General features: G+C 33.8%; 1 pseudogene; it reads right to left on the bottom strand.

Annotated features, from left to right (window-relative positions):
• Window positions 1-395: 395 nt before the first annotated feature.
• Window positions 396-812, bottom strand: LOC114045891 (annotated as a pseudogene).
• Window positions 813-12,340: the final 11,528 nt, after the last annotated feature.

Here is a 12,340-nt window from a genome sequence, read left to right as displayed (position 1 = left end):
TTGGGAAGGGGAATTGCTAATACCTATAAACCCAAAAAGTTATTTGAGCTTCTAGGAATGGAATATCTCTGAACTAGCTGAAAGCCATTAAGGGCTCCAACAGATAGAATAGGACTCATCTTCACTGAAGAAGTAGGCTTAGGTATTATTAGCCCTCCATGATATCTCCAATCCTGATCTGAGCACCAGTTTCTTCCATTTCTTCACCTGTGGGCTAAAACATATAATGGAACCAACAGACTTCGGAGGCAGATGTGAAATTCTCATAAAATATTCTTAATCTTCCTAACAGCCTCAATTTCTTCATTCTTAAATTTTCACTGAAAGTTATAAATTTCCATACATTTTTATAAGTAGAACAATTCTCCCACCCCAGATGACTACTGACAATGACTCTATTTTGCAATAGATGCCAGAGAATCCTTCATCTTCTTGGTTATGGTGGGGATGAGGTGCATGTAGTCATCAACACATTTGGTCACATAGGACTCTAGCTGCCTCTTTACCTGCTGCTCCTTGCTCCCAGCATCCATCAAGTCTTTGGCTTTGTCATTGCAGTGCATGGTGCATCATGCCAAGCAGTCTTGGAATTTCTCCAGTTCACTGGTCACAAGGGCCTGTGCCTGGCCCAAGGGAGCATGGCAGCATTTGATGAACTGATGAACCTGCTGCATGGAGGCATAGGTATCTTCACTGCAGCTGGCACTGCACCAGAACATGGTACCCCACATCTTGCAGATATTCTCCCACTCCAGCCCTTTCACCATGGTGTCCACTGCATCCTGAACCTGCAGTTACTGCGACTCCACCATAATGTACACTCCCACCCCCCAGCCCTGTGCCTTGCCCTGCTCAGCTGACCACTCTAGCCTGGTGTCCACAGGATTACTCAGGACCTTGCAGCTTCTACATTAAAAGACCGTAGGACATGGAATATGATATTTTGTAAGGCAAAGGAACTTGAATTACAACCAAGGATCAACTACCCAGCAAAAATGATCATGATCTTTCAGGGGAGGAGATGGATATTGAACAAAATAGGGGCTTCCAAAGCTTCCTGATCAAAGGACCAGAGCTCAACAGAAAATTTGATCTTCAAATACAGGACTCAAGAGAGACATCAAAAGGTAAATGGGATAGAAAGAAACAACATGTTATTAATAAGGGCAAACTGTTTACAGCCCTACAAGGGGAAATGACACTTGTAACTCTTGAGAACTGTATTGTTATTACACCATGTTAAAGGGGTATACATAGAGGGAGGGGGTATAAGTTGACTCTGATGTAATGATAAAAAAAATCTAATCAAGTGGGTTAAATAGATCTAAGTAAGTGGATTAATCTAATTTAACTAAGAAAATATACTGAGAGAAAAGGAAAGGAAGAGACAGACAAGGGTAAATTACATTACAGGAAAAGGCACATTTACTTATTACAGCAGAGGGAAAGAAGGGAGGGAGATGAGCATTGTTTGAATCTTACTCTCATCAGATTTTGCTCAAGAAGGGAATAACATATACAGTTAGATATAGAAATCTAACTTGCCCTATAGGGAATAGGAGGGAAAAGAAAAAGGAGGGGGGATAGAAGGGAGGAAAAAAGTAGTAAAGGTGAAAGGGAAGAAAATGGAGGGGGCTAATAGAAGGGAGGAGTGACTGAGGGAGGTGGCGATCAAAAGCAGAACACTAGTGAGGAGGGAAAAAGAGAAAGGAGAAAGAAAATCATTAACAGGGAGGGGGGAAGGATGGAGAGAAAGATACAGATAGCATATCTGACATAAAAGAAGTACAAAAGAAAGAGAAGTGGAAGGGAAGATGTGGGAGGGATCATGGGCAATGATTGAACTTTACTCTCATTATAATTGCCTCAAAGATTGAATAACATAGACACTCAATTAAGTAGAGACATTTATCTTGTAATAGAGGAAAGTAGGAAAGGCAATAGATAGAGAAGGGAGTGAGAGCTAATAGAAAGGCAGGCAGATTAAAGGCGGTAGTGGTTAGAAGCAAAACAGTCTTTTGAGGAAGTACCTGGTAAAAAGAGTAAGAGAAGAAAAGGATAAATAGGGGAAAATAGGGTGGAGAATGGATTAATGGATTAAAAATCAGAATCTGACAAGAATCTGTTTACAAAACAACACACTTGAAATGGAGAGACACAGATAGAGTTAAAACAATGGGCTGGAACAGAAGCTATAATGCTTCAGCTGAAGTAAATTAGAAGTAGAATTAACTGAAGTAGGGATGGTAATAAAAATTTCAGACAAAGGAAAAAGAACAATAGATCTACTAAGAGATAAGCAGGGAAACTACATTTTGCTAAAAGGTACCATAGACAATGAAGTAATATCAATAGTAAACATATATGCACCAAAGTGTTCAGCACCCAAAATTTTAAATGAAAAGTTAAATGACTTACAGGAGGAAATGGACAACAAAATTATAGTAGTAAAGGACCTCAGTTTCCCTTTTCAGAACTAGATACATGTAAGCAAAAATTAAATGAGAAAGAAATTAAGGAATTAGGCAGAATTTTAGAAAAGTTAAATATGAGAGATCTCTGGAGAAAATTGAATGGGAATAGATGGGAGTGTACCTTTTCTCAGCAGTACATAACCCCTTCATAAAAAAAAATCATCATGTATTAGGGCATTAAAAACCTCACAACCAAATGCAGAAAAGCATAAATATTAAAATACACCCTTTTCAGATCTTATTGCAATAAAATTATATTCAATAAATAGCCATGAAATGTAGAATAAAAATTAATTAGAAACTAAATAATCTAATCCTAAAGAATTAGTGAGTCAAATAACAAATTATAGAAAAAATAAATTTATGAAAGAAAAAGACAATAAGGAGATAAGATACCAAAATATATGAGATTAAGCCAAAGCAATATTTAAGGGACAATTTATATCTCTAAATGGATGAATAAAATAGAGGAAGAGCTAATTAGTGAATTTGGCATGCAACTAAAAAAATAAGGAAAGAACAAATTAAAATTCCCCAATTAAACATAAAAATGGAAATCCTGAAAATCAAAGGAAAGATGAATAAAATTGAAAGTAAGAAACCATTTAACTAGTAAATAAAATTAGAACCTGCCTTTATAGAAAAAAAAAAACACAACCACAAAGTAGATAAACCAGTCATCAATTTGATTAAAAGAAAGAAGAAAAGCAAATTACCAGTATCAAAAATGAAAAGAGCTAATTCACAACAAATGAATATATTAAAGCATTTACTAGGAGGTGTTTTGACAACTATGTGCCAATAAATATAAGAATCCTAAGTAAAAGCAATAAATATTCGCAAAATATATAATAATTGCCCAGATTAACAGAAGAGGAAAAAGAGTACTTTAATAAAGCTGAATTAGAAAAAAAAAGTGTACAGGCCATACATGAGCTACTTAAGAGGAAAGTGTCCAGGAATAGAGGGATTCATAAGGGAATCCTGCCAAAGTTTATAAAAATAATAATTCTAATACTATATAAACTATTTGGAATAATAGGGAAAGGAGTTTTACCAATTTTTTTTCTATGCCACAAATAGTATGCATATACTTAAACAATAAAGATTAAAAACAGTAAAAAGAAAACTATAGACGTATTTCCTTAATGAGTATTGATGCAAAAATTTTAAATAAAATGCTAGCAAAGAGTTTATAGCAATATATCACAAAAATAATACATTATGAACAGGTGGAATTTATATCAGGAATTCAGGGCTGGTTTAATATTAGGAAAACTATCAGCATTCACCATATCAATAATAAAAACAATAAAAATCATATGATTATGTGAATAGATGCAAAAAAAAGCTTTTGATAAAATACAACTCATTCCTATTAACAACTCTAGAAAATATAAAAAATAAAATGATCTTTCTTTAAAATAAGTAGTTCCTGTCTAAAATCACCAGCAAGTAATATCTGTAATGTGGATAAGCTCAAATCCTTCCCAATAAGTTTAGGGATGAAGGAGGCAGGTAGATGGCACAGTGGGTAGGCACTGACCCTAGATTTAGGAAGACCTGAGTTTAAATCTGGCCTCAGACACTTGACACTTACTACCTGTGTGGCCCTGGGCAAGTCACTTCACCCCATTGCCTCACCAAAAAAAGAAAAATTGTGAAGCTCTGGGTCCTAAGTTCACCAAAAAGCAAAAAAAGAAAAAAATAGGGGTGAAGCAAGGATGCATATTATCACCGCAAGTATGAAATATTGTACAAGGAATATTCAGTATAGCAATAAGAGAAGAAAAAAAGAAATTGGAGGAATTAGGAGGAATAATATAGGAATGAGAAAACAAAATTATCACTCATTGCAGATGATATGATTTTATACTTAGAGAATCCTGGAAATCAACTAAAAAAAGCTTGACAATTTTAGCAAAGATGCAGGATATAAAATAAAGCCACATAAATCATCAACATTTCTATATACTACCAACAAAACCCACCAGCAAGAAAAGGAAGATAAATTCTATTTTAAATAATGTAGAAAATATAAAATACTTGGGAGTCTATTTGCCAGGACAAACCCAGGAACTATATGAAAACTACTACAAAACATTTTTTTAACACAAACAAAGTTAGATTTAAACAAATTGAACATATCAATTGCTCATGAGTATACTGAGGCAATATTATAGAAATGACAATTTTCCCTAAATTTATTTAATTGTTCAATGCAATGTTGATTCAAGTACCAAAAATTTTTATTTTATAGATAATTTATTTTTATTTCAATTTAAATTATTAATAATTAATATTTTAAATAATTGAATTAAATTTATTTTTGATTAAATAAATTAAATTTTAAAATATTTAAACATATTTTATAGAGTCAGAAAAAAATAACAATGTTCTTCTGAAAAAACACAAGGTTAAAAATATCAAGGAATCAATAAAAAAATTATTTAAGAAAGATAGCCTACCAGTACCAGTTTTCAATGTATGTAACAAAGAAATAATCATTTTTAAATTGTTTATTTTAGACAAATGCTAAAACTTAAATACATAATAAAAGAGAAAGAAACATTATAAACTTATGTATTCAACTTAAATATAAAAGAAAAAAAATATGTCATGTGCACAGCAGAACAGAGGAGAGGTTTCAAAATATACAGCAATAACTTTTCATTTCAAGAAAGCCTATATGTTAAATACTGTGGGTTATGTTGAAAGCTGTCCATCTTTTCTTTGCTTCTTTGTAGGTTTCTTTACTTCAGTATCCTTCTCTGAAGATGAACCCTGATCTTCTCTATTCCCATAGTAGCTCCTATGGTTGGATTTTTTTCTCCTCTGTCTGTGCATTTGTTTGTAATAATTTAGTTTTTATAATGAACTCTAGTTATAGGGTATGGGGGATCCTGCTGCTGGCCTCTGATCCTCTTCAGTTTTCCCTTCTGACTTTGAACTCAAAACAAGACCTCCAGCCTCCTATAAGTGCCCACAGCCAGGGGTGTTCCACCCCACTGCTTCTACACTCATTGGGTGTGTGCTGTATCCTTCTTGCCCCCACCACATCTCTGCAGCACAGATGGGTCTGGTGTTCCTTGTCAGCAGAGGTTCCCTCCATCTTCCCCAGATCAAACACCTAACTGCCCTCATTGTCCTAGGAGTAAAAGTTCCTGTGGGAGGGTCCCAGGCAGCCTCTCAAGCCAACCAACCCCAGGGTCTGTGCTTGTTGTTAAAGTGGACCCTAGCCTGGAGGTGTTTACTCTTCTCTTGTTGGAAATCTCCTCCTGGAATTTTTCTTCAGATCTTCTCCAATCTTACTGTGAGGACCCCTATTCTGCCCCTACTCTTATTTGTTTTTATGGCTCTTTGTTCACCCCAAGGCACTATTTCATCACTTTTGTGGAGGAAAATATTGAGAGCTCAAAATTTTCTGACTTACTCTGCCATCTTCCTAGAATCCTCTCAGAAATAATCATTAAAATAATCTTTTGTTATCTAAGAAATAGAGTGGTGGATCAGTGGAATAAATTAGGTACACCATACACAGTATTAAATGACCATAGTAATCTAATGTTTAATACCAAACATCCAAGCTTTTGCAGTTAAAGCTTACCATTTGGCACAAATTTTTGGGAAAATTGGCTAGCAGTTAGACAGAAACTAGGTATAGACTAACACCTCACACTGTTTACCAAGGTAAAGTCAAAATGAGTATATGACGTAGAAATAAAGAGTAACAGCATAAGCAAAATATAGGATAATAGAATATTTTACCTATCAGATTTATGCAAAAAGGAAGGAGTTATTATGAAATGAGATAAAGAGTATTATGAGATTTAAATTGAAGAATTTTGATTACATAAAATTAAAAAAAAGATTTTTACATAAAGAAAACCAATGCAGTCAAGATAAGAAAAAAAAATAAACTGGGTGAGGGGATTACAGTAAGTTTCTTTGGTAAAGGCCTCATTTCTCAAATATGTAGAAAAATGATTCATGTTTATTAGAATAATATGTATGTACATATGTACAAAATATTTATAATAGCTCTTTTTGTGGTAGTAAAGAAATAGGATAAGGTGGGGAATGATTGAACAATTTATGGTATATGGTTGTGATAGAGTACTATTTTGTTATAGGAAATGAAGAGCAGGAGGTTTGAAAAAACTGAAAGGACTCACAGGAATTAATGTAAAGTGAAATTATCAGTGAAATATTGTATGTACTAAGATAATATTGTATGATGATCAATTATGAATGATAGCTTTTCTCAATAATACGATTCAAAAAAAAAATTCTGTTTATCTTGCAATGCAAAGTGCTATCTACCTCCTGAGAAAGAAAGAAACTAATGGAGTCTGAGTGCAGATTGCAACATCCTTTTTAACCTTCTTCATTACTTTTTTTGCCTTTTGCATTTTCTTTTGTAACATGGCTAATATGGAAGTGGTTGCATCATTGCACTTACATAATCTTTATCTAATTGTTTTCCTTCTCAAATAGGAGAGAAGTGGGTGAGGGAAGCAGATAGTTCAGAATTCATTTTTGTTAAATAAATGTTAAAATTTTTGTTTACTTGTAATTGGGGAAATAAATTAATATAAAAATTATTTGCAGAACATTGGAACAAGAATAATATTCTTTAAATTTCCCTGATGCATTGTGGACTCCAGTTGAATGATAGATCCTTTTTGGCTGCATTTTAATAAAATCCAATGTAAAGCTATATTTCTAAGACCATATAAACTTACAGTTTTATTTTAGTGCGTACCCTTTTAGATAGGTTTCAGAGCTGAAAACTTTCTGACAGAACTAATCCTAGAGTTGGATGGTGAGAGTTATATATGAGTACATCTCTCAATGGGACCTCTGAATTAATTCATTCTAATGGGTGAGAGGAGGGTTGGAAATCTCATCTTTGGTATATATGCTAAACATGTCCTTAATTCAACCTGATACGTCCCTCTTATATACTAATTGAAAGGGTGAGACTGGTCATATATTTCCCCCAAAAGCTTTCAATGTATAGAATCGCACTGTATTATGCTTGGAAGAACCTATAGAAGTCATCTAATCTTGCCCATACTTGAACCATGAATGTTCTCTGCAAAATAGTTTCCTTAACCATTTTCCTAAATACATTAAATACATATTTATTTAATCCAAGTTCTTACTTAATCAAAAAATCATAAGAAATTCCAAGCAAATCTTAAATAGTGTACAGAAAAAAATAACTAAAAACTAGTACTTGGAAGCCTTCTACTGACGACATTTTAGCTGTGGTTTCTTTTGCTATGAAACATACTGTTAAAAATCAGCATTAATCACACAATGGCATCAACTCAGTTTTCACTGAATTAAGTGCTTTAAAAACTTGGTCATTAAAACTGAGTGATATTTTTTCTAATTTAATCTAGCTTCAAAAATGTGACCCAAGCACATTATCTAATGGCTTGACCTGTAAATATAAAATTGTCTGCTTAGAAACACTTGGGGGAGTATTCCTAGTTAAACTAATTTATTTTTCATGTCTTTTTATATCTAACAATATCTGAATTTGTGGTTTGACAGCACAGATGAAATCAACTTGGAAGTCTGAAGCTACTTCAATTTTGTGTTTTAACTGGAAAGAAATGGAAAATAATCACTTCCCTGTGGGTTTGAAAATAATCAAGTGTTTAGAGAAAGAAAAAAAACTGGAAATCTGTCTGGTTGGATATCCTGAATTTTGAGTTTTGTTTTCACCCTGTTACTGAAGTCTGGGTAATCTCTCCCTTTTATTAAGGTTTACCAATCTAATAAGTAGTACCTCTCCTCATAGAGTTTTCTTTCAAAGGAGAAAATATCCTTGACTGTTTTCTACAAAATGGGACAAGTAATATATGGCACTGAAGCAAGTGTGTGGAGAATAGAAAATTCATCTTCCTCTCTTTCCTAGATTGTCCTTTTGACTAAAGAAAACAATCAGTATAAAGATTTATATATCTTTTGATATAGGTGTAATGCAGTCTGTCCTCCAGGAATCATAGGTGTATAGAACCATGGAATTTTAGAAATAGAAGAAGCCTTAGAAGTCAATTAATCCAACTTCATCACTTTGCATAGAAGTAAATCACTGAGGCACAGAGAAATAAGCTACATAGTATCTGAGGTTGGACTAGAATTCAGGTCTCCAGAATTATGCACTGCCTACTTTATCAATCCAGACTAGCCTACTCCCTCCAGAAGTAATTGCTTGCTCAGAAAGAATTTTGGGATCTTTTCTGTCTCATTTGTATGTATCTAGTATGGGTCCATGGATGAGGTGAGACCAAACAAAACGTGTTTCACTGCTTTTGCCATTGATACTTTTTTGTTTCCCTTGTGGTAACCTCATCAGCAACCATCTAAATATTTTGCTGTTCTTAATAAGATCATCGAATTAGAGCAGCAAGTGACCTTAGAAATGATCAACACAGTATTTGACTCAATTTTGTACATGAGGAATCTAAGGCCCATCTTGTTCACAGTTTTAGGATGATAGTTTTAGCACAAGTAGGAAGCTCAAAGATCACCTAGTCCAGCCTTGTTTTGCAGATGGGAAAACTGAGGCTTGGGAAGGTTAATTGATGTTCCCAAGGTTAAACAGAAAGTAAGCACCAGATGTAGGTCATAAAGGTGCTAAGAAGATTTGATGCCTTGTCCTTATACCACATTACAAGATGAGGACTTTCATTTTCACAGAAAAATCAACAATATTTACTTGTGTTTTTTTTTCACTAGAATAGGACAAATAGAGTCCATATAGTTGATCTAAATTCCTTAATTATTGATATATAGTACATGTGTACTCACATATCTAATATATGACTCAACTTTGCATCTGCTGCTCTGCCTGTTTCCAACTCCATGGAACAAGATGCTGTTTCCTGGATAAGGTCATCATTTCTAAATTCACTATCTTGCTCTTAACTTAAGCCTTGATTGACTCAATCTCTCTCAGTCTACTTTCCCCTCTGCTTGGAGAACTAGAGAGTAGAGAACCAAACTCCTCATAATGCCTTTCTTTATAGGTTGGAAACTGGACTCTGAGCTCATTTTATACTATGTCTGTTGTTCTGCCTGATTTTAACTCCATGTAATAAGATGCTTCCACAACAAGTATCTAATGGTGTCCCTCTACCTTCCAACCCTGCATTCATGTCTCCTTCCATGTGTTATCTCCCCATTTAAATTATCAATTATTGAGGGCAAGAACTGTTTTTTTAAATTTATTGTATCCCCAGCACTTAGCACAATTCCTGGCACATAGTAAGTGCTTAATAAATGCTTATAGATTTGGATTATTAGATCTAATTATATATGTGCTTTATCTAAGTTATACATGTATACACATTATACACGCATGTAACTCACAGCACAGTTACAAAGTTCACTCAGGAGGGATATCAAAGGTTATCTATGCCAATTCCTCATTTTATGGAAGAGGAAAATTAGACCAAAGAAATGAGGTGACTTGCTCAAGACCATACAATTACTGGTGGGAATGAAATATGTATAATCAAATCCAGGACTGTTTCTACCTTACTGTAAATAAAATATTTTATACACATTATATCATTTGATCCTAACAATAATCCTAGGAGGTTAGTAGTTCTAGAATTTTAATTAAGATTGGTGTTTGAGGAACCAGGGTTTTTTGCCTGGGTACCACATTCACTTGCAAGTCTTCAAGAGACATAAAAGTGCAAAAAGTTAACATTTAGTTAGAAAGAAAATGGAGTCAAAATAAAAATCCCTTAGTTTGCAGCATTTTAATTGAAATCTTTCCTGTCCTTGCCTTGATCTTCTCTAAGCCCACTCTATAGAACCTTGCCTTGCAATGAGACTCACAGTAACCTTGTATTTCTCTTTAAAGAAAAATGAATTAAAGACATATTTCATGCTGCTTGCCTCAGATGGGATCTTTGAAGCTCAACTGTTCATAAAGAGAAAAAGTTGGGTTGCTTCCACCATTTTATAGATGGGAGAGCTTAGATTCAAAGAGGTTGAGTGATTTACCTAAGTTTATGCAACTAGTGAATGACAGTCAACTTTTGAACCTTGACCTCCACATGAAATATAGGGCTTTTCTCATTTCACTGTGCTGCCTCTCAAGGGAACTAAATATTGAAATTAAAATTATTTTTAGTTAAATATTGAAACCAAATAGTAGAATTCAAGTCAATCACATCACTCAATCTGAAAGTATTCTTCAATATCCCAATTGTAAAGTAAGTCAGGGGGAGTATTTGAGATCACTGGATTATCATTTATTGTTCTGGGAATATGAAAGCATAGCCCAGGGGTCAGGTGGTCAGGATAATGTTTTTAAAAATTTCATTTTGACCTCTACAGTTTCTTATCCTGGCTGAATTGCCAGTGAAAGGAATGAGAACTGCATAGTAGTCTGTGCTTATGGTATTTCTTGTACATGGCAAAGAAGGGAATTAAAACAGCAGTGATTTTTTTTAAAGGAAGGTAATATATTTAAGGCTTTGAGTGCAACTTTTCAGAACCTAATCTATTGAATATCTGAGAAAAGCACAAAATGTCAGAGTATTTTCAGAAACAGAACCAAATCTTTAGACATTTTGTTATCTTCTCAATTTCTAATGGATTTCACGAACTGCATTTTTTTCTCCATAAGGCTCTGATGATGAGAACAGTCTTTCACAGTTTAAGTGCAAATTGTTCCCTAGAGACGTAAATATCATATTGATAATCTCAGAATAGACCACTTACCAGCAAATGACTAATATTCTCATTTTCCAGCTTTAACAGATGAAACTGGACCTGTACTTATGCAAAGCAAAATAATTCCGTGCTTACACCTACAGTTTCAATATGCTATGTAAAAGCTACCTTCACCAATCCTGGATAGATATGACACAAAAGCAGCATTTTGCTTTGCATTAGGTATATTTTATTCTAGACCTCAAAGTCATTTTTCTGAAAAATCACTCTCATTATTTCTGAAAGTATAAGCCTAAAAGCATAGCTATGATGTAATTGTAGATGATGAGACAGGAAGAGATAACATGAGATGACTTGGATATTGTCAATAAGTCAGGCAACATTATTATCTAGATCTTATATACAGTTGTAGAACTATTAATTCCTCATGATAATGTCTAAGGGTCCTTGGATTTGGAGGAGAAAACACAAAATATTCATATATCATGAAAATAAAGATATATTTCATGAGAAACTCAAGGTATATTATGTGTTTGAACAACAGACAAAAAAATTACCTTTAATAATGGTACAAATGTGGAAGTTGGTAGGAAGGGGAAAATAATAAGAAAGCTAGTAGAACTATGTATATTAATTTCTTAATAGCAAAAATTAACCTCTTTGCTGTTTGCCTCGCAATAGTCTTTTCTTCCATATTTAGATTGTTACAATTTAAAATCATTAAAACCCTGCTTACATGGAAGCATTACATTTGTCAACAAAGGTTCTCCCTTAAACATGGAAAAATGTACCTGTCATGCCTATGGTTAAGGGAAGAGTTTATGACCATACAAGAGATAGAGAGGATCATGGGAAGTAAAATGGATAATTTTGACTACATGAAAGTAAAAAGCCTTTCCAAAAACAAAACTAATTCAGTTAAAATTAGAAGGAAAAACAAGAAACTGGTGAAAACATTTGCAGCAAGTTTCTCTGATAAGGGCCTCATTTCTCAAATATATAGGGAACTATGTCAGTTTTATAAAAATAAGTACCATTCTCCAGTTGCTAAATGGTCAAAAGATATGAACAGGCAGTTTTCAGAAGAAATCAAACCAAACAACAGTTACATGAAAAAAATGCTCTGTCACTACCAATTAAAATGCAAATTAAATCAA

The sequence above is a fragment of the Vombatus ursinus genome, unplaced genomic scaffold (genome assembly GCF_900497805.2).
Source record: "Vombatus ursinus unplaced genomic scaffold, bare-nosed wombat genome assembly UNPS02001419.1, whole genome shotgun sequence".
Taxonomy (NCBI): Eukaryota; Metazoa; Chordata; class Mammalia; order Diprotodontia; family Vombatidae; genus Vombatus; species Vombatus ursinus.
The sequence above is the reverse complement of the archived record's forward strand: the minus strand, read 5'-3'. Positions and strand labels throughout refer to the sequence as shown.